Source organism: Ambystoma mexicanum, chromosome 11 (assembly GCF_040938575.1).
Source record: "Ambystoma mexicanum isolate Mex_15411 chromosome 11, UKY_AmexF1_1, whole genome shotgun sequence".
NCBI classification, from domain to species: Eukaryota; Metazoa; Chordata; class Amphibia; order Caudata; family Ambystomatidae; genus Ambystoma; species Ambystoma mexicanum.
Genome location: NC_090934.1, coordinates 202,521,716 through 202,544,621, shown reverse-complemented (window position 1 = coordinate 202,544,621; position 22,906 = coordinate 202,521,716). Strand labels below are relative to the sequence as shown.

The 22,906-nt window shown below is 45.1% G+C and overlaps 1 protein-coding gene across 1 annotated transcript in view; it reads left to right on the top strand.

Annotated features, from left to right (window-relative positions):
* Positions 1-1,675: 1,675 nt before the first annotated feature.
* Positions 1,676-22,906, top strand: part of LOC138503248 (uromodulin-like) — a 147,631-nt gene continuing 126,400 nt past the window's right edge. The window contains exon 1 of the mRNA XM_069622841.1: positions 1,676-2,107. The gene's annotated coding sequence lies outside the window, so the exon portion shown is untranslated. The remainder of the gene's footprint in view (positions 2,108-22,906) is intronic.

The following is a 22,906-nucleotide window of genomic DNA, read 5'->3' as shown; positions in this document are numbered from 1 at the left end:
CGGGAGAGCACGTCCTTCTCCACCACTCTCCTGGCTTCCTCCATGCAACAGCACACATAGCACGTTCACCTCTTTTGCCGCGGCCCCTCTCAGCGCAGCAATTTTTCCATGGTGCGCTGTCCTGCTATGATGCCGCAGACCACATTCGGTCCTTTTTTCTTAGGTTAATCATGATGTTGAAAACATGTAATTAGTGACTTCAAGCAACTTTATTGTTTTGCATATCAAGATAGTAGACATCATAGATATAAACAAATATTTGAATGGGTGCCTTGTGTGGCTGATTTCAACTAGCACAGATGTGCAAGGTAACTGGTTCTTTGCGAGCTGTTTGAGCTGGATATGTTCCATCATGCATATGAAAGGCTCTGCCACTGATAAAAGAAATGTGTTTGCAACCTGAGCACTTAACGACCTGCAGAGCGAAGGATGTTGTATGCGTGTCTACCAAGCTGAGACTTGGGAAACTGACAGTGCTTGAATGTCCAGCCTGAGCCGATTCTATATTTGGCTCAGGAGAAGGAAAAAGCACCAAGGACACGTTTCTTGAGCCTTTGAACTAAAGGCAATTAAAAGAACTAATGGCATGGCGTACCAGTGATTTATACTGCACTTCCATCTCTGAATGTCAATTAATTGCTGATCCTTCTCCCACTTTTTGCAGGCACTTAGCCTTCATTAACACTGTCAATGAAAATGCAGTGCAGGACACAATGTACATGTCTTGCAAACGTACTTAGTAACAGTCACCACCACTTAATGTATGAACTCCATATTAAAGAATAACAGGGAGTGTCCTAATGCTATACCATGGCGGGTAAGATAGCTCAGTGAGTTGAGCGCTCGCTTCTGCGATCAGTATGTGATATACAGGTTGCAGGTTCTCATCTCGGCAAGACTAACTTGGCCTTTCATCCTTCCCAGGTAGATAAATGGGTACTAACTGCGGAACACATTTATCGACATGCAAATATGCTGTATGTACAGCACTTTGGAGAAAGAGTTGTGTGCAGCCATTTCCCAGCTTCGGTCCCCGGTGGGCTACTACAGCAAGGCCTGATCCCCAGGTTTGGCCCTGGCTCGGCGCGACCCATGAAATCTCTGGCTCCTACACCTCTATAAACGAAGTTCAGGGTCTACAAGCCCCAGATTTCCCCATTATAAACCCTGGACTACAAGTTCCAGAATGCAAAGTTAAAACCAAGATTGGACTCAATAAGGTGGTGTATATATCACCACACCCCTCACCTACGTTGACAAGTGGGTGCTACACCATGTCCAGCTGCTCTGGGACTCTTATGTCACATGAGCCTCAAGAGGTGGCTCGGGGATTACTTTACATGTAACCTGAAACTCCTGAAATGCTTTGGACTACCACACCCATGATGCCTTAGTTGCTGAAGGCACATGCGGGTTTTAGTTCAAATCATCTGGTGATTGAAAGGTTGCTGGCCCCTGCCCTACCCACACTCCGATCAATTCAAAGATAATCTTGGATAATATGTGTTAGGAGCACCGTCCCGTGGGGATTTGTGTATAGGTTACAGGTCAAATGTTACAAATGCGCCGACAAAATTATAAGCATTGACACAGGAAATACCAAAAACTATTATCGTCTCACGTAAAAACAAAGCAGTTTGTCCAGTTTAAACTGGTCTTTATGTATGCCTACAGTAGATTCCTCGGCAAGCGGCTTAAACCTTAGATGTGGCTTTCTGGAGGCCAGCTTCATCGCTCGCTCTATGGGCAAGGCTAGAAACCCGACAGGCTCTGTCACTGCTGAGGAGGATGGCCCGGCTTGCCCATGATGACGTCAGCCCTATTTTTCTTCGTTTCCCCCTTCGCTCAGGGAGGGGAACCGGTCTCATACCTGCCTTTGAAAATAAATATATCATTAGAAGCCTCGGACACCTCTCTCGTGCGAGCGCAGGGCGTGAACCGCCGGGAAATACTGCCCGGTGCTGGTAAGAGCACTGTCCCGACTGTCCCGGGCTCTGTGGCGGACGAGGACACCGTGGGACCAGCAGCCCCTGCCCGGCAGTGAAGCGGGCGCAAGCAGGACGCATTGGCTGCCTCTGCGCTTTACCTGTTCGGCTGCTATACAGAGGTAAGCCGGCTCCCCCTAGTGGCAGTATACACGCCTGCATGTTCCTCTACCTGCCATCGGGTGTGTTCCTACCTCTGAACAGTGTTAGTAGTGGGATCCTGTTCAAGTTAATGGAGGGTGTGTTTCTACTTCTGAACAGTGTTAGTAGTGGGATCTTGTTCAAGTTAATGGAGGGTGTGTTTCTATGTCTGAACAGTGCTAGTAGTGGGATCCGGTTCAAGTTAATGGAGGGTGTGTTTCTATGTCTGAACAGTGTTAGGAGTGGGATCCGGTTCAAGTTAATGGAGGGTGTGTTTCTACTTCTGAACAGTGTTAGTAGTGGGATTGTGTTCAAGTTAATGGAGGGTGTGTTTCTATGTCTGAACAGTGTTGGAGTGGGATCCTGTTCAAGTTAATGGAGAAGCATAGTTAGAGAAGACCGGTCCTTGCTGGGAGTCTATGGAAGACATCTGATCTACCGTATCCTTGCATCCCCCACCCCCAGAACTTCTGTGATCACCTCATCCACCCACCCTAGCTCATCCATGCTTCCCTCACCCTAGCCCCTCACTGCTCACCCCACCCACACACCCTATCACCACCATGCTTCTGACACGCTCACCTCCACTCACCCACCACACCTCATTCTTGTTCACCAAAGCTAACCCACCCCAGCTCATCTCTGCTGACCACCGCCCACTCTGTCTAGCTCAACCCTGCCCCCCACCGGCCACCCCTCAGCTCGCTCCCAAAATCACAGTGCTTACGTTAATAAGCCCTACTTATACAGTCATTTCGCATGTGTCCACAAATACTAACTTGCACACATCTTTGTGACATTATTGGATATGCAGGGCCCAAGCATTTACTGCATCGATCCCTATTCAGTTTAAATGTAGTAAACGATGGCAAGCGCAAAAACTATTGGCTTTGTTAGGACATGGTGCCCACGGGCTGTTGTGCGGTATACAAATAAAAAAATAATACTTGCTTTTTCTTTTCATTCTGAGACTTGAGGTTTCATTTTGCCGTTTTTTTAAGTTCAGCACTTCTAGAATTCAAAGTTAAAAACTGGACTGGATGACCAACTCATACATGTCATGGGACAACTTAAAAGCGCTGCAAAAGAATTGCGGCGGATTAGTTTATATTAATATTTAGATGGCACGAAACCTCCTTCAGACGTCTGTGTGCCAACTGCTGGGCGGACTGCCTTTCATTCACCGGAGAACAATCCATTGAGTGCAATCAACTACAGCGCTTTAAGCGGGGGGAATTGGTCATACAGCACTATATGTAAGCATGGTATTGTTATCATTTTGTTGACTTCCATTAGACACATTGGGCCTCATTCCGAGATTGGAGGTAGCCATTGCGCTATTAAAGCGCCATGGCTGCCTCCAATAACGGTACCGAGTCCGCCCTCATTCTATGGGGACTTACCGGTCTATTCGGACCTTTGCGGGACTGGTAAGTCCCCATTGAAAATACCATTCCCCAGCCGCGATAGGGCTCAATGGGAATGGGGAAGGTGTAAATAATGGTACCACAATTTGCAAATATCGGAAAGGGTAATCTGCTGATCAGAGTCCCCTTTCATAAGCTCCATGCCAAAGCATAGTGTACACCTGTGGATGTCCCCTCCACTTCCTCTAGCACAAAGCACTTTGGGTGTGATTTCAGAAGGTCAAAGTTCACTTTCAAGAACAGAAATTGGACCCTTAAAGAAGGCTTGCTTTAGACCAATCACCTGTCGACCTTTACCTTTAAAAGAAGGGGTCTCACACCACATCTGTGAATCATTGGGGCCTCTGTTGGGAGAGTTGATCTCTCCTAAATCCTCTGCCAGTGAAGTGAAGACGGTGTCCAAAGCAGAGACAATCTCTGTCCCCTAAACATTCCCAGGGACCACTGGGGTGACCTGCTGCTGGGACAACACCTGCCTCTGCCAGCCACAGGGGTACCCAGGACCTCCCTGCAGTTGTGGCCCAGCCTCCCTTGTGCATGGGTGAATAAGAATAAGGACCAAAAACATATCATTGAGCCCCTGGGTGGGGGCTCGGAGCAACCAGAGCACCAAGACAGCCAGGAATCGTATGTTCTTCAGTAAAAGTACTTTGAACCGTGATTGAAGCCTGATTCAACGCTTTTGGACTTGAAGGACCCTCTGGAGCTGCTTTTGGCTCATCACAATCTTGAACCGCTTTGCCACATGTTTGAACAGGTTCGCCGCAATGTGCCAGCTGTAAGGAACTCATGGTGGCAACAGTAAAGACAGACACAAGTGATCACAGTTCAAGGGTGTTTATTAAACTGTATAATGGGTGAGAAAAACACCTATTATAAACCTAAATCTAAGATGGAGGCAAGCTACAACCATCAAACAATAAACAAACAGTCCCAGTGGCGTCTTGTCAAATAAAAGGGCCTATACTAAAAATAAACTATTGCCAATCCTTAAACTAAGTTACAAAATAGTGTGCGATAATGTTCTCAAGAAAACAAAGAAATGTTCACGAAATGATAAGTCAGGATGGTATGGCTGGGTCTCCCTTCCCCATGTTTTTAGCACGGGACAAGGCAGGATCTTTGAGCACAACACACTCGTGGGCCTCTCCAGCACAAGGTTACAGTTCCTTTCATTGAGGCCAGGACCTTCCGGGGCCAAGTCTCCTTTCCCTCTGAAGGGGGGGGGGAATTCGCCCTGAATTTCAATGTGTACTGGTATTTTAGGGTATACTTCATTGTCTCCATGTACACATGTCACTCTGACTAGGGCAGCGTTGTATAGGTCTTCTGTTGTAATTAAATCGGCCCGTATAGCGATTTGCTTACTACCTGAGTCAATCAAGACCCCTACTTGCCTCCCATTCACCCAAGCTTTTTCTTATGTGGACTCGGTAGGAGTTTGGCATAAACAAATGCTAAAGGTCCCCAGTTCTTTCTCAGGTTCCTCCCACTTTTCGCCCTTCAAACAGCCTATTTCCATAGGTTCGTCTTTTATATTCTTTGGGCAGTGTCTAGCTAGACGCCCTGTTTGTCTATGGGAAAAACAGACCAGAGGAGGTAGTCTGCTTCCTTTTAATTCCTCCCTCCTGCTTTCATCCTTAGCCTTCGGATCAGTTTTCCAGATTTCTACTCTCTCTCGTGGTATCCCTTCTTTGATCCTATGGGACCCCCCCTTGTTTATCTACTCCCTGAGGTTGAGGTCGATGGATGGGCTTATGATCCTTCCGTCCTTCCTATCGACGGGCCAAATGGAAGTGTTTAGCTGCATTCAAGTGGTTTTGTGTCGTCTCAATAGCAATGGCTAGGGTAGGTTGATTTAACTGAAGGATGGATTTTTGCAACAAAGGGGGTAAGGAACTTGTAAATTGTTCTAAGGTAATCATCTCCGTCAGTTCTTCTTAGGACTTGTTCTTAGTTCTTAGGGCCACCATGTTTTTGACATGTTCACCCAGCTCTAAAGGAGTTTCTCCTGGGTTTACCCTAATGGCTTGTAATTTCTTCTGATAAAAATTGCAGGCTTGCCCCACTCTTTTAACAACCCTTCCTTGATGAATAGAAAGGTGGTTCCCTGTGCAAGGTTAAGTAGTTGATAGGAAGTCTGGAGTTCTCCTTTAAACAAGGCACCCAAATAGTATCTTTTGAGATTCTCTTCCCATTCCAGTTGTTCGGCCAGGCATTTGAAGTTTAAAAAAATATTTCCTAAATCTTCGCCTTCAAAATATGGTTGAAGTACGCCCTGTTGTAGTAAGGGCATCACCTGTTATTCAATTAATCTAGTTAGATTTTCTTGGAGTCTATTTTCGGCCTGTATCTGATGGACCGCTAATTGGGTAATGACATTGGCTAGGTCAGCCATTTCTTCCGGGGGTGTAAGGGTTCCTTCTGTGATGTCTGAATAAGAAAAGAAACAACTCTCAATTCCCTCGGATAAGGTTTCAAAATCCTCAGTCTTTTGATTCTGAGGCTGTTGAAGGAGTGGACTGTGGTAATATAACTTTTAACCATAATGGCCCCGCGATGGAAGAGGACTGGGTAGCATGGGGAAAAAAGGCATGGAGGGAGAGGGATTCAGAGCACTAGGTCTGATTAAAGAAAACACAGGTCGAACTTTTATTATTATTCAGTCCCAAGATTGTATGTTGTAATGGCAACACTTGAGTTTTAAAGAACAGATCCTGTTGACTAGACGGGACAAGCATTTGAGAGGACAACACCTCTTTCTGTGTGGATCCGTGGTTAGAATCTAGGAGATCAACTATTTTATTTTCCCGTTCTGGTGGTACCACAATTATTAGCATGGGCTTCACTTTTTATCAGTTGAATCATATCCCATTGCTGAGACTATATGTAAGGAACTCATGGTGGCAACAGTAAAGACAGACACAAGTGATCACAGTTCAAGGGTATTTATTAAACAGTATAATGGATGAGAAAAATGACTAATCTAAACCTAAATCTAAGATGGGAGCAAGCTATGACCATCAAACAATAATAAAGCAGTCCTAGTGGCATATACTAAAAAAAGACTTTTGCCAATATTTACAACTAAGATACAAAATAGTGTGGGACAATGTTCTCAAGAAAAGAAAGAAGTGTTCTCCAAATGATAAGTCAGGATGGTATGGCTGGGTCTCCCTTCCCCACGTTTTTAGCATGGGACAAGGCACAGCACACTCCTGGGCCTCGCCAGCATGAGGTTACAGTTCCTTTCAACAATGCCAGGACCTTCTGAGGCCAAGTCTCTTTCCTGCTTTAGTCTCTTGCCTTAGAAGGCCGGCTGTAACAAAACAAACGTTCTTTGGTAATCTTTTATGCTGGGTGATTGCCCCTTGGATCCCCCTCAGCCGGGTTCCGATCTTTCTTGCAATGTTGGCCTCCCTCAATCGGGTTCACTATGGCCATTCATTCAAAACATAACACATGAGAGTCTCACTGTCTTTTCCAACAACTATTCATTGCTGGCACCCCTCAGCTGGGTTCACACTTGTCGCCACAATGTTCAATGAGTATATCACTGTATTCTCCCAATTTGCAGGCATCCCTCCGTCGGATTCACATTTGCCGATTTCACAGTTTTATGACAATGCAGGCTTTATCTTTCTTAGCTTTTCCCTTGGCATCCCTCTGTCGGGTTCACTTAGCCATTCTAATGTCAATCCTCTTTCTCTCATGTGTCAAAGACATTCGAGTGTACGAGGGGTTTTGCTCGACCCTCATAGGACCACTTTGACAGTTTACACTAGCCTCTCGTAAGGCCTCTTGGTCTTTGTAGTTTCCAACAAACAAAACAACACAACCCTAAAAGGGCTTCTGTCAGAGATCTTCTAATGAGTGCCCTGCAACGCCTGACCACTCTGCTTCTGAACCTTTCGACAGGGTTTGTTTTGAAGTTCGAAACACAAGTTCTTTGTTCAACAAGGTTGCTGCCTGCAACCTTGGACCCAGCAGTTTGGTTTCACTATCTGTCTTCTCCGACTCACTGACTGTGCTGAACAATTGCAGTTTCTTGTCTCAGGAATCAAGGACGGCACCACAGTGGCAAGAACTTTCCCCAGCTTTGCTTATCAGTGCAGGAGGGCCCTGCATGCTGTTCACCACTGTCACACCACACGCCAGCTGGACTTCCCGGTCTTACGATTTCCCTTTCAGAGGCTTCGCGGGTCTGAGGTAAAAAGGGTCAAGCTAATCCCCTCCTCATCATCCCCCCAGGTTTCTCCGCCTTCCTCCTCCGTTTCAACTGCCGGTCCAGAATGGCTGCTTCCTCATGTGTTCGGCCTTGCTGGAAGTGTGCTTTCGTGCTCCACCTTTTATCCCTGTGGGGAAGGGAAAGGGCCGTCAGGTGTGTATAGTTATAGTTAATTGCCTGACTCTGCCTGACCCCTGCGTTGGGACATGTCAGATAAACGGCCCTGGTGTTCGGCCATTGTCTGTCTCAGTGTAGGAAAGAGTTTGTGTAAGAAAAGTGGCAGGGGTAGAGCTTCTGAATATCCTACTGGGTAGGAGGGGGAAAAGGTGTTGTAGGGAAGGGTGTACCGTGTCTTGCCTGTCGGTGTCCCACTTCCACTCTGCGAGGACCCCTCATCCAGGTGATCCTCCCACACTGGTCCACCCCCAGGAACTGGATCCAATGGCGATGGCTCTTCCTGGCCACCTGGATGACAGAACCCTGGGTACTAGCAAGTGAGACACCTTCACGTTTCTCACACAGCTGAGTGAGTTATTGCCTCGGCTTGAAGCAGAAGATCTTTGTTGCAGCTGCAGCTTTCGAACTGCTGTTGAACTGCCAGCACCTTGATTGCCAATCTTCATTGGCAGTCGGCCAGAACTGGGGGGCCTCCCTTGAACAGCAATCTTCGAAAGCCACCTCAAAGCCCTCAAACCTCTCTGCGCATCCAGTCACCAGCATCCTCGCCAACCTGGACGGTCAAACCAACACTGGTGGCCCTCACGACCTGCACCTCTTCAAGCACCATTTTGAACTTCAACGTACTTCCCAGCTAGACACCCGCTCGCTGCCTGGAACCAAACAGCTGCTGTCCCCAAACAGCTGCTGTCCCCAACTCTTCGCCCCAACGTGCTTGTGCCAAGTGAACCACCTCAATGCCTTGTACCTTGCTGAGCCCGTCACCTCGCCCACGACAATCAATTTCTCCTTGCCGGCTCTCAACTTGAACTGTTGGGACGTCACTCGCTGACTTCCTCCCAGCTGTAATCAAATGATTCGATCCTGCTCGACCTGCCGCCTTGCTGTACCACATACTGGAATAAAAAGGGCACCACTTCAAACCCCTCCCGGACCTTGATGTGAACTGTTGGAGCGTCGCTCATCAATCCTATCTAACAGATACACCTGCTTCAACGTCAAACCTGGTACACATTCCGACATGCATTGCTCGAGTGCCGCCTTCGAACTTTTGAGGTCTCATATTCGATCCGGCTCAACGTCTGCTCTAAGCTTGGATCAACTACGACACACCGCCCCTGAACTTGGTTCGGCAAACTTGCAGAACAGCTCAAAGCCAGATTCGACGCTCTTGAACCTTCAAGAACCACAAGAAGGTACTATTGACAATTAACTGTCTCTGTGCTCTAGTTTTTGGCGCTAGAAACGTATCATTTTTAAAGAACAATGTGGTTTTTACTTGGCTTAGACCTCTGATTTGTTACTCTGAGTGCTACATTGTGCCATCTTTGCTTATTCTCTGTTCTTTCCTCAGAGGTGGGTTTTGTGTAGTATTTTTCTATTTTAGTTATTTTGCAGATGGTATTTTTTATTAAAGTATATCTATTTTTATAGACCCTTGATTTGTCATTCCGTTTGTTTTGAACTGTTATGCTGTTTGGGTCGATACTGATCCACCCATCTTGAGGTTATAGCCACTGCTCGGGCCACATTATCACAAAAGGCAAAGGAGGTGTATCTCTTAACTGTGCCTGTTTTACCTTTATGATTATGTTTGCTCTTAGTTGGTAGCAATGTGAAGCCTGAGTGGGCATTGCAGCCTCTACTCATCCTGGTACTTCTGCAGAACAGAATCCCATTTGTCATAGTCAGTTTATTCTTGATTACAATTCAAGAAAATACACCAACTGAGCATCCCGTCTGACTAGCAGAACTTCTGAGTCAGAAATGCAGACCATTTTCATACAATTCAGGTGGGCTTACAATGAACATTTCATTACTTCAAGCCTGTGACCTTGCTTACGTAGCCCTTATGAGAGTGAGACTGGTCTACTCCTTGCACTTCTCCGCCTGGGACAGACATGCGCCTCACCTAGGCATCCTTGCTTCTAGCCTCCATTTAGTCATGTGCTATATCCTTCCATATTTCGCATTCCATACCTATTGGGGGTTCTATGTGGTATTGTTTACTCCTGCTTTTATGTGGTACGTTTGGCTGACATGCGTTTGGTTGCTTGCATTCTCTTTCAACTTGTCATTGGGGAAGGGGGGAATTCATGCCCCATTCCCCTTCCCTCTGGCCTCCTTCCAACGCTGCCCCTTCCCCCACACCTTCCCCACATACATTTATATTTAAATCCCATTATGCTTTGTAGAAGTGGCAGGTCTTAAAAGGGTATATGGTGGTATGTGGTGGTTTCATCGACTCCTGTTTCTGAGTGGTAAGATTGGTGGACCTATTTTTGGTAGCTTGACTTTAAAAACATTAGAAAAGTTAGATTCGTTGCATTCGTCCATTGTAGAGCTGCATTAGCTGAGCAATGCAAGGCCAGGGTGTACCTGGATATTTTTATTTCTTACACATGTGAGATAAGACTGATAACTCTCCCCATGTCAGGTGGGTCATTGTCACCTAATGCTGTATTTTTTATCCATGAGCACTCTATTTTTTTACATTTTTTAATGTTTTTATTATTACTTGTTTTAATTGAAAATCAATTTTTACAAGAGTCGACATTTTCATTTCTGTTGTCCAGTAAAAGTAAAAAGAAAATCGAAATCCTAGAGAGGGAGGAGGCAATGAAGAAAAAACTATGGTGCACAAAATAGTTAATGGTCAGCCTCAGCTTTCAAAGTCCCTGGAGATTTCTCCTTTCATTTGTCGATGCAGGTTCTATTGATCGGTTCAAAGAACGCCCCCCAAACCCTAACCGTTATTCACTTTTTTTAGTGACAGCAATCACCCATGTAGTCCTTTCGCCGCTCAGCAAACGTGACCACCATTCGCTTTCGTCATAAGAATGAAGGTCAAAGAGAATGTGTCCCAAATAGGTCTGGCGCTGTAATGCTAGAGCTTGGCAATTTAATAATGGATGTTTCAAATTTTCATTTGACTCTTTAGTTTTGCAAAAATAATAACACTCTATTTGCTGGGACACACATTTACGAAACCAATTGGAACTACAAGTTCCGGAATCCAATGTCCGGTCAGCTAAAATTAGTATTAGGATATTTATTGAGCATGGAATCAGCTTCAGAAGCAACTGAATGCTTTGCAAGTCATGGGGGAAGTACATGGCGAGGAAAGCAGAGATACAAGGGAGTGGGGGGCTAAAGGGGCAGGGGGTGGGAAATTTAGCAGCGAGAGTTCTACAAGCAGCTAGGGGAGACAGCAAGAGGGAGCAGATCCTCCAGTCTCATGTAGGGCAGGGAGTGAAAGATGTGTGGACCTGGGTGTTAAGGAGGAGCCATTCTTCAGCTCCTTCCTGAAACAAAGACATGAAGGCGACACTTTTCAAGGCTTTTAGAAATACAAGTGATTGACAGTCTTCCTAATATCGATTTGAATAGAGCTCCATCACAGGGAAGTTTCATGAGAGAAGGAACGCTTGTCTCATCTTAGGCAGTGAAATATGGGAGGGGCTAATGACATATAATTTGCATAGTGCAAAAGGCAGAAGGAAGTCCATTTAACAAAGGCATTCCTGAGAAAAAAAGCCCAGCTGACGTGGCAGTTCCATACTAGGCTTTGTACTTGCGGTAGTAGGGCTGCACAGGATTTAACCCACTTTCTATTTATCTGTGAAACTTGTTTCCATTTGAGAACTTAGCGCTTGAGACGACATTTCATTGTTAACAACATTAGCCTCGTCTCTGACGTATTAAATCTTGTGTTGATGCTCGCTTTGTTAACGATGTACGTGAGTATATAATTGCCTCTTTTTAGCGCATGGCAAGAAAATGTTACGTTTATAATTGTCTTCATTTGATCCAGTCTTGCCTCTAATAGCTGTACTTTATATTTTAACCACGGCTGTTTTAATAATGTATTTTGTACTGTATTTCATTTTGTTTGTAAATTCTGAGAACCAAAATAAAGTATTTATCTATCTGAGAAAAAAAGTGAGGGGGCACATTGTTAGTTTGCCATGTGTGTCTTCATAACGGTTTACATTTTCCACGCTCTGTCACTACAGTGTAGTTGTTTGATACAAGAAGTCGTTGAAGCTCTCCTAGGAATTTTAAGGCGTGCTTGAATAAGGGCATTTTGTACCCTCACATATTCTGGTAAACCTATATAAGCTGTATTACTACATTTTAATCTAGAAGAATGAAAGCATTGCCCACTTTAACTTGATGACTACAAGAGAACAGAATAAGAAAACTCTTAACTTGCCCGAGTTTTCTACAAAAAGAAATGGCTCATTTTCAAACGGAAATGTCTCCTCTCCCAAGGAAGAGTGAGCTCAAATGTAGGGGCCTGAGTGGGATCCATCGTAAAGAACAGGTTTTTTGGCCATATTCGCTCTCAGTAGGGGGGCTCCCACGTTTTTGCTTATTGTCCAAAACAAATGCCCACCACCTTGTTCATTTACACTATCCTTGTGAATTGGTTGCCAGTTGTGACCCCAAGATTGTGCACACTGTAGAAGAAGGACATGTGCCAAGGGCAGATGGCCAGAGAGAAGGTCCCCCGGTTAGTCTAGAATGGACCGCAGGAAAGTCTGTTTTATATCCTTAAGTTTCAAGCTGCCTTTTCCACCCAGATGCCGACTGCCAACATCCCCAAAGAAAACATGTACAGTTGGAGATGATAAATCCATCCAGATGTAAAAGAAAACATGTACAGTTAGAGATGATGAACCCAGCCAGATGTAAAAGAAAATATGTGCAGTTAGAGATGATGAACCCAGCCAGATGTAAAAGAAAACATGTACAGTTAGAGATGATGAACCCAGCCAGATGTAAAAGAAAACATGTAAAGTTAGAGATGATAAATCCATCCAGATGTAAAAGAAAACATGTACAGTTAGAGATGATGAACCCAGCCAGATGTAAAAGAAAATATGTGCAGTTAGAGATGATGAACCCAGCCAGATGTAAAAGAAAACATGTACAGTTAGAGATGATGAACCCAGCCAGATGTAAAAGAAAACATGTACAGTTAGAGATGATGAATCCAGCCAGATGTAAAAGAAAACATGTAAAGTTAGAGATGATGAACCCAGCCAGATATAAGAGGATCGGGTAATAGTTGCCAAAAGTGTCAGATTTTATTTTGAAAGAATGAAGCAATTTAGTTAGTGGCTCTAGGAACAGTTTTAAGATCAAGGGTGAGATTGAGGCTCCCTGGGGACTCAGCATGCAGTGGGAGTGGAGAATGACGTCACACTATCAAGAGCCAAGGATTGGCTTCTATGGTATGAGATAGCACGTCTTTAACCCAATGGATCACAGTGCCTGTGATTCTGAAGCGTTGCAGTCTTTCTAGGAGACTGGCGTGGTTGATGGTGTCGAAGGTGGTTACAAAATCTAATGGGACCAACACTGTGATACTGCAACCCTCTACCATTCTCCAGTTATCACCAGTCATGGACGATGCCGCAAATGTACCTACGCCCAAGATGAAGTCCTGCCACTTTATCAACCAGAATATTAGGGCATTCTGCGCACTCAACGCGTGTTACCACTGCCTCAAGTAAATTCCCCAAGAAGGAAGGGCTACATAGAGTGCATCAACGGTCTGCTCCCCACTTTGTTTTTTTAAGTAGATGACGTTTTAAGTAGTGTAAGAATCATGTCATGTTTTATCATCTCTGGCATCTTGCCCTGTGCAGGTGACAGATTTATAACTTGTTTATGTGATTGTTAATCAAGGAACATGTATGTTTAGCATTGTGTGCTGAGAGAACCTGCTGAGCCAGCTCTTATTAGGAACTGTTCTGCAGTCCTGGTGCCTGACAGGTGTCATATTAACATATGTTGAGGGCTTTGACAGTGGATCACACCAATTCACATTCATGTCTTCATCAGGTAATGGCCATCTGATAAGAGGATCATATTGAATGGTATTGCTTTTATTAGTAAAGTATTTGGGTAGGATCAGGGACTAGTGATTGGTTGGCATTTTGCCAAATTCTTTGCAGCGCTCTTTTTTTTGTGGGGCAGGCACCCATACAATTCCCCCTTGCTCCAGGGCCCTTTTCCCCCCTCGCCTGAACATCTGTAAAAAATGGCCTCTATCCTGCCATAAAAGAGACAGAGAAATGCGGCAAAATGACAGTTTCCCTAAATGCGGGGAAACAGCCACGACCAAGAGTGCAGGCCCTGTTGGCTTTCTCATTATGTAGCTCATGGATCGGTTTAATACTATATCAAAAGATTGTCATCTAGTTCATCTAAAAGGTTAAACATTAACTTTTTGATATTATTAGAGAATTAGGAACCGTGAGAGTGGCAACAGCCAACCAAGAAGCTATGAACAGGGTCGATATCTGTGGGGATAAGCTCATCCCTTCTTCTTGCACCTCTCCACCAAGTCACCATCTTTCCTCAGCTGGGCTGGCATTCCTCCATCCCCTCAAATCTTCACTCTCTGTCCCCACACCCTACCACTTCTGCTGGGACTGACTGCCGGTGTAATTTCCGACTACATCTTCCCATGATAGAAACAGAAAACGCACTTCTGCCCTTTTCCTACTTCTATTTCCACTCGTTTTGTTTTCCACTTTTCTAAGGAAAATGAACACACAGAGTGTGCATTCCCTTTAAAAAAGAAGAGATGTACACCTGGACAAAGACCGTGGGGTGCTAATGGCAGTAATGCCCTTCCAGCCATGCTGTCCCACCTGGTAATTGGCCATCACCTCAGACCTCTTTGTTTGGACCATTACCTTAGGATGGTGGGCCGTTACCAGGAGCGACAGCCCTTCGGGAGCAGCATTATTGCTCCAATGAATCATTTCAGATGAATATTTGTTCTTTTAAGTTGTTTTTTATATTTATGATTTATTTTTTGTTTTAGAAACCGATAGTCAATATCAATTTTAGAGGAGATCCATTTTTGTTCAGCTCTGAGTCTTTCTTCTTTTAACTCTCTCGAGTATCAGTGTTTTTAAATTGTATTGTTTTGTGTTAAAGATACAGTTGTTGGCAGGGGCATGTGCATCCATTCCAGGAAGGATCATGTTAATATTGTGAGTGAGAGTGGATGTGAGAGAGGGGCATCACACCTTAACCCCACCGTTCAAAAAAACAGCTGCCATGATACCTCCACCAAAGGTCTGGACCTGGCTTGTTGATAAAAGCCAGAGGTAATGATCTAACTGTCCATCCTGGTAGGGGAGCAGGGGGCGGCCCCCTGCAGGAAGGTAAGACGCCACTGGAGAAACCTGAAGATTGATAGGCAGTCTTTCCAACCCGAAGAAAGTATTGGCTCTGTCTCCTACCAGAGCTTCCGGTTCATGTTTTATAGAGTAACTACTACAAGTCCATGGCTAAACATGTACAAGTTATTACATTTGTTTGGTAGCCAAATACTGCCATGCTTATCATTTTTGGAGTAAAGGATTGTGGCAAAATAACAGGTTAAACAGATGGGCAGACTGCTTCTGCCTTTTCTTTCTCAAGTAATTGTGTTTTCTAAAGTCTCAATTTGAGTGCAGGGATTGGAGGGGTGTACTATAGGGAGGCATTTAGGAAAATTTAAAATAAGATCCTTCTGTTTAGGAAGGTATCCGCACATCTGATCACGCCCGTTTTACTGCATTTGGTGAAACAGGAAATTTGCTGCATTTTTCTTACAGCTTTGTATTTTAGTGGGGCGATATGGGTACCTTTTTAAAAACGATTTTCAAGGTCGTAGGCGTGGAAGGGAGTGTGGGCATTCCTTCAATAAAAAGCACTGCAAAAATACAAGCACAATCAGTAATACCTGATCTTTTCCAGAATAGTCCTGAGGCTCCAAAACTGAAAATCCTATTTTAAACACAATATAATCTATGGTAGTGTTTGACTTCCTGACCGCCCATATTTTTGTCTGATTCACTATTTCACACCCAATCCTTTCAATTTATCTGTAATCCCAGGATGTTGCCCTATAAGAGTTGCCATCTACCTTCAGAGAGAGGGAGTAAATGAAATCCCTTTACCGAGGTATAGAGGAGCCTCTCAATATATGTAGAGCATTTCACCCCCGAAGAGTCAGGAATGAGGGTCTTGAAACCCGGATCCTGATTGTTCCAGCAGGAGTGAAATTGTGCACAGTGGGCGTGAAAGCAATTCTGGTTCATGGAACGATAAAGACTCCATTAAGCGCTGCTCCCTGAGCCAGGCCCATGCCAATGCACTGGCTCAGTGCAGAATGTGAGCAAGGTTCAGAAGAGGATGTGATGCCAATCTGACCATGATCACCCTCTACTCTGGAAGAAAAACCTGAAGCATTTCAGTACAGAACTGTGCTCCTATCCAGGTCAGCCCTTTGGAGGGATGACGAAGGGGCATTTCCTTGTTCATGGAAACTCTGTGGGTCTGCAAAAGGGAACATACTGTAGACCGATGGGTCTTGGGAGGTGAAGAGGACAGAGCCCTTATCAACCAATCATCCAAATAGGGGAAGGTGGCGATTCCCCTCTCAAGAAGCTGCCCTTCCAGGCCGCAAGCAACTTTGTAAAGAAATGAATCTGAATGCTTCGGCGCTGTACTGAACATGCTGGTTTTCCACTGCAAACCTCAGGATCTGCTAATTTTAAAGTGGATTGGGACATGAAGGAAAACATCCACCAAATCACATGGTTCTCAATGGTCATTCTTGGCTAACAGTGAAACAATCCGTTGCTGGGTCTCATCTTGGCTCCTCCAGTGATAAGAAATATGCTGTGTTGTCATTATTGGACCACTGTCACAAGCTCTATTCCTTCTGTAACGGTCTTCTCTCCAGGATAGATGAGCCTTCTGCCAATGCCGCAGTCCCTGACTCCATCAAAGGCTAAGACTCAGAGACCCTCAGCCTGCCGCTGCATAGTCTGCACAATTGTGGAGGATGTGGCCTCCTTGTCAGTAGCATTCTAGAATGCTCGGAAGTCTTCTAGAATGGACTCTCAAATCCTGGCCGCATTCGCTCTAAGAAGCAAATGGACTCCACCATAAGACTTTTTCAGAGCTGAGTCAACTTTCTTATCAACTGAGTTGCTTATTGTGGCATCTTCTGCTTCGATAAAAGGGCTACCCATGAAGCTAGCTTGATACAAACCATTTAGAATAGTTTGATATTGCATCCTCTTGTCCGACCAACCGAGGGACATTTTGGCTATAAACGTTGGTTCTTATGTAGCTTACCCATTTCTGCAAGGTGACCTCCTCCACAGGGTGAAAGGGGAGACACACTGTGGGGCTCACATCAAATCACTGGATGGATCTGGATGGCTTCAGTTAGACTTGATCCAAAGCAAAATGTCAAACAGATGCTCTTTGTCTAAGTATCTTCCTTTGGCCTCTGGCTCCGTTTCAGAATCTGAATGCCTGTGGCAGGAGGCAACGTGACCTTCTTGCTTGTTGGAGGGTGGAACGAACCCTTGCATTGTTTCTCTGGCAATTTCACAGATGCTGCCCTTGGGGTAATGACTAACGAAGGAGGAATCGGCATGAAACCTACAAAAAATGTCTTTGGTGACCTTAGATTTGTTTTGGAAAGTTTTGAGCAAATCTGTCACAGATAACTACAGGGCTTGGTGGTAAGGGACAGGACAGGGTGGCAAGGATAGCTTCTCAAAATTTGGTGGATCTTGATCCAACCTCAATTCCCTCTGTGCTTTGGTTTAGATTTGCACATCAAAAAGTTTTCAATCTGTAATTTTTTAAAAATTTATGAACACACGTAAATGCACAGGCAAATGATCACCCAGCACGTTTGGGGTAGGTTTTCAAAACTTGAACTTCATTTTTTGCTGACTCATCTGTCAGTGCCCCAGCATAGAAGTGACCATGTGTAGAGAACCCGCCGTATTGAAAGGGAAGAAAGTCCCAAAAGGAGCCACCTACTCTCTCATGCACACCATCCCCCAAGGATCATATGCCAGAGCCCCCAAAGCCCTGTCCATTTCCTAGACTGATAACACCTTGGATTAAACCAGCACCATTAAGGCACACATGGGTGCACAATCCTACCATGGAGATCCAAATGCTACAGTAATTACCTCCGCACCAGAGGGCAAGAAGTCTGTAGCTTTTTTTCCTGATAAGCAAAGTCCAAGTTGTGGTACCTTTTATTGAACTAACAAAATATTGTGCTCCGATAGTGGTTCCATAGGTTTTCCAAGTCGCAGAGACCTCTTAATCATATGGTAGTTACAAGACAAATGGGAACCAAAAGAAAATGCACACAGAGCTGGACACCACCTTTACATGGGGGATGAAAAGCAAGGGATTCTCCCACTTTAAACTCTGTTGGCTGCAGGAAAAAATTATACCAGGAATTCAGTCCTGCGAGGCCTGTTTAGCTGAAGGGCCATACACTGGAAGCGAAAAACAGACACATGCTCAAACACGGAGAGGCAGTTTCCCTCGCTAAGAAGTTACATTTCAATCAAATGCTTTGAAATTGATAACATTTAAATGTGTAGTGTCTAATGTAAGGAATTTATGGTGGCAACAGTAAAGACAGACACAAGTGATCACAGTTTAAGGGCGTTTATTGAACCTTATAATGGGTGAGATGAACATCTAATCTAAACCTAAATCTAAGATCGGAGCAATCTACGACCAACAAATAATATTAAGGCAGACCTAGTGACGTCTAGTCAAAATAAAAAAGGCCTATACTAAAAAAAACAATTGCCAATTCCTTACTGTTAAATTACAAAAAGAGTGTAGGGTAATGTTCCCCAGAAAAGAAAGAAGTGTTCACAAAATAAGTCAGGATGGTATGGCTGGGTCTCCTTTCCCCATGTTTGAGGCATGGGATAAGGCGGGACACTCGAGCACAGCACCCTCTTTAGCCTCATCAGCACAAGGATCACAGTTCAGTTCAACAATATCGAAAACCTTCATAGGACATGTCTCTTTCCTGCAAACGTCTCTTGCCTCAGAAGGCCTATGGTGCTTCAGAATGACAAACAAACAAAAGGTTTCTTCGTTACTAATGTACCTTGGCAATTGTTCTTTGTCCCTTGGTTCTCCCTGTGCCAGGCTCGGATCCTCCTTACAAAAACAGGCCTCCCTACGTAGGGTTCACTATGGCCTTTCTTCAACACAGTTCATGTATTCCTAATACAGTTCATGTATAGCTCAGTTTTATCAGAAAGTGGGGTTTCCTTCTCTTTATCTTTCTTTCGGCATCCCTCTGGCAGGTTCAATCACTTGCCAATTATTACAGTTCACAATCATTGTGGAAAGCAGGGTTCCCTTCCCCTAGCTTTCCTCTGGCAAATGGGTCAGAGACTTTTGATTGTATAAGGGATTTGGTGCAACCCTCATAAGACTACTCTGAGCCCCCATGCCACCCTTTCCTAAGGCCTTCTGGTTTCTTTAGTTTTCAAACAAAATAGGTCCTGGTCATAGCCTTTTCGAATGAGCGCCCATGTGGCTACAGACCCCTCTGCACCTGGACCTCAACTAGGCTTTCTTTAAAGTTCAAACATACACACAGTTCTTTCTTCTTGTGTTCAAAATGTTGCCACTCGCAGTTCGGTTTGATATCAGCTTCCTCCGACTCACCAGCTGTGTCAAACTCGTTGGCTTCTTTGTTCTCTGGAGTCAAGGATAGTACCACGGTAGCCAGCTTGCTTCTCCACCTGCGCTATCAAAGCAGGAGTTCCCCGTGTACCATTCATCTCTGTTGCTCTGCACACCAGCTGTAACTCCTGGTCTTACATTTTCCCTTTTGGAAACTTCACGTGTCTGAGTTGAAAAGAGCAAGGGCAATTCCCTCTTCGTCGTCCTTCTTGGTCTCACCGCTTTTCTTCGTACTGCTGGTTTGGTGTAGCTGTCTCCTCGTGCGTTCATGCTTACTCGAAGAGTGCTTTCGAGCTTCGCCTTTTATCCCTGTGTGGAAGGTAAAGGGCCGTTAGGTGTGTGTGATTATTGTCAATCGCCTGACTCTGCCTGACCCAAGTGTTGGAGAAATGCCAGGTAAGCGGCTATGTGGTTAGTCCATTGTCTGTTACCGTGTATGCAAGTGTTTGTGTGGAAAGAGGCGGTAAAGCTCCTAAATATCCTACAGGGTAGGAAGGGGAAAAGTCATTTTAGAGAAGGGGATACTGTGCCTCAACCAACGGTGTCCCACTTCCGCTGCCCGAAGACCCCTTGTCCAGGTGATCCTTCCCCACTGGTCCACCCCCAGGAACTGGATACAATAGCGATGGCCATGTCCTGGCTACCTGGATGACAGATTTCCGGGGATCAGCGGGTGAGACACCTTCAGGTTTCTCACACTAATGTGTGGAATCCAGCATCAAAAAACAGGAATACTATTTGAAGGCAGATTCCAAAATGTTAGATTCAAAGGCAAACATTTTGAAAAGAAAAGGGTATGCTTTTTCATACATTCCCTGCGCAGTACAATTTTTCACAAGTACAGTTGTATCCATTGTCCAATGTTATAATCAGACTCAACTTTGTGTATAAGCATTGTCCTGGCAGTGACAACCACATTATTTCTTGCAGTGATTGTAATGCCCCACCTGACTAAGAAAAGCACTGTGCACCAGTGTGTGGGGACTAAAATATGTTATAGGTGGCTGCATGTTTCTGCAGCCTCCATGCTGTGCTAGGGTGGGACAATAGGTTAACCTGATTTGCTTAGGCCTACCTCTATGCATATGGTGCAACTAGTACAGAAATATTACAAAAGCTTCCAAGGTGTTACATTCAAATCTATCCTAGTTGTGACTCATATTTTACAGTATCTTAATGACTTGCATACAAAGTGGCAAAAACAGAAATACTTTACCACTATTCCAATGGTGAAGTTTTCACTGTTTCCTTGGCATGCCTCTTCTTTAATGATTGGGTACCAATCATTTATGCTCAAACATAAAAAATTGCCACACATGATGCCTGTGTCTTTACCCATTTGGGAATCTAAACATTGGACCTCATTACAAGTCTGGCGATCCGGAAACAAGGGTGCTGGTAGTACCGTACCAGCACCCTTTCTGGAGGTCTGACCTACCAGAAGCACCAGCCCCTGCAGGCATGGTTTCCACGGAAGCACAGGGACCATTAGCAACGTGGAGTCCTCGCAGACTCCACAGGAATGGGAACTTTCCCACTGCCTGACATCCCGGGCCAACGAGAATTTTTAAGTACTTTAAGTATTTGTAACAATTCACCCGGTCTCATCACATCTCCCAAGAGGGGATACCTTTCCTATGAGGCTAGGGAGGTGAGGCCACTACCCAATAGTGTCCCTAGTCATGGTAATATGCGGGAAGACCTTATAGGGAGGGATTGGCCTCCTGTGGATAAGGATGTTCACCTGGAGAAAAGCCTCCATACCACCACCACCACATCACATAAACCCCCTACCATCATTGTCAGATACCGAGGCTTCCTCCCCCAACTCCTCACCTGTTTCTTCCGGAATGGGTTCTGTAAGAGTAGCCTCTGATCTCTTCTGATCCCTCCTCCTTGTGGGAGTCTTGTCCTTTGGTGCTCGGGCCTTTTTACCGTACAGATAGGGTCTGTCCCCTCCGGAGGCCCCCTTGGCAGAGATATTCCCTGACCGCGGGGATCCCCAGGGGGCCAGTCCTAGATTCAGGGAAAAAGCACTAAGGCAGAAAAAACCCTGTTCCCAATTGGGTTCTGCTGGGCGGCAATTAGAACTCCTCTCTTCCCATTATGAAAGTTCCATTTGCAGCAGGCAAGGAAGTCCGTTAGAATTTAGAACAAACTCCACCGCTGATGAATGCTCAGTGTATCCAGGAGATGTGGAATATTAAACAGGAGAATACAAGATAGCTACTAGAGCCAGAGGTTCAGACTAAACAGAATAACAGAGAAAAAGGACTAGAAAAGGTAAGTAGATAAGGAGAAAAAGAACCCATTCAGAGCAGATTGCAAAGGCGAACAGTTAGGAAAAAAGGAAGAAGTACCGTGAAAGAAACCACTCCCCAGTTAAGAAATGCTCCTTAAGGTCTTAGTGAGCAAGGCTTCGCTCGCTAAAACAGAGTGACGGCGCCGGTTGCAATTATACCCCCGGTACCTAAAAGTAAAAGAAATGAAAAGACCAATAGTGCTCAAAAGAATTACCAACAGAAATACACATTAGGAAGGCAAAAAAGAAAAAAGTAAGCACGGCACGGCCCAGAGCAAGCCGAATACCGCGTACAGTGCAGTAGAAATGTTAGGCAAAGGAGAAAGCAAAAAACAACGGGTGTACAAGGCTAACACAAGAAGGGCTGAGTAGTACAGTTAAGAATCAAACAATAGGCGAAAGAGGGAAGCCGGAACGGATGAATTTCACGAGAGAATCTCCACACGAACCGAGCGCTGGTAAACAGATACAACCCGTCGGCTTGTGGGAGGAGCCTGCCTATAAAGGTTCGGCGGCCATCTTGGGTGAGGACTGGAGCGTGATCAAAGCTTCCAGCGCTTCCACAGCCTCCAATTCCTGACAGTATACCCCCTCTTTCTCGGGGCACCCCCGGGTTTGCCCGGATGGAGTTGATGGAACTTCTGCACCAGACGCGGGGCGTGTATATGACCCACAGGGTCCCACGTCCTTTCTGCTACTGGATAGTTCTTCCAATGGACCAGATAGTACAACCGCCCTTTGCGGTAACTAGAATCCACCAGATGAGACACCTCGTATTCTTCAGGTGTTGGTTTCACACGGGCTCGTGTACGGTTCACAGGTCTCTTGAAGGGATCCTCCTTATGTTCCTTGAGAAGTGAGACATGAAAGACAGGATGTATCCTTCTGAGGTATTCTGGCATCCTGAGTTTATAAGCAACTGGATTGATTTGTTGTATGATGGAAAATGGCCCAAGGAAACGAGAGGAGAACTTCCCCCTATGAACCCACTTGGGTAGGAATCTGGTGGATAACCAGACTAATTGTCCCACCTTCCAGCTGGGATGGGCTCTCCGACCTTTGTCGGCCCATCTCTTTTGTGAAAGTTGACTAGCTT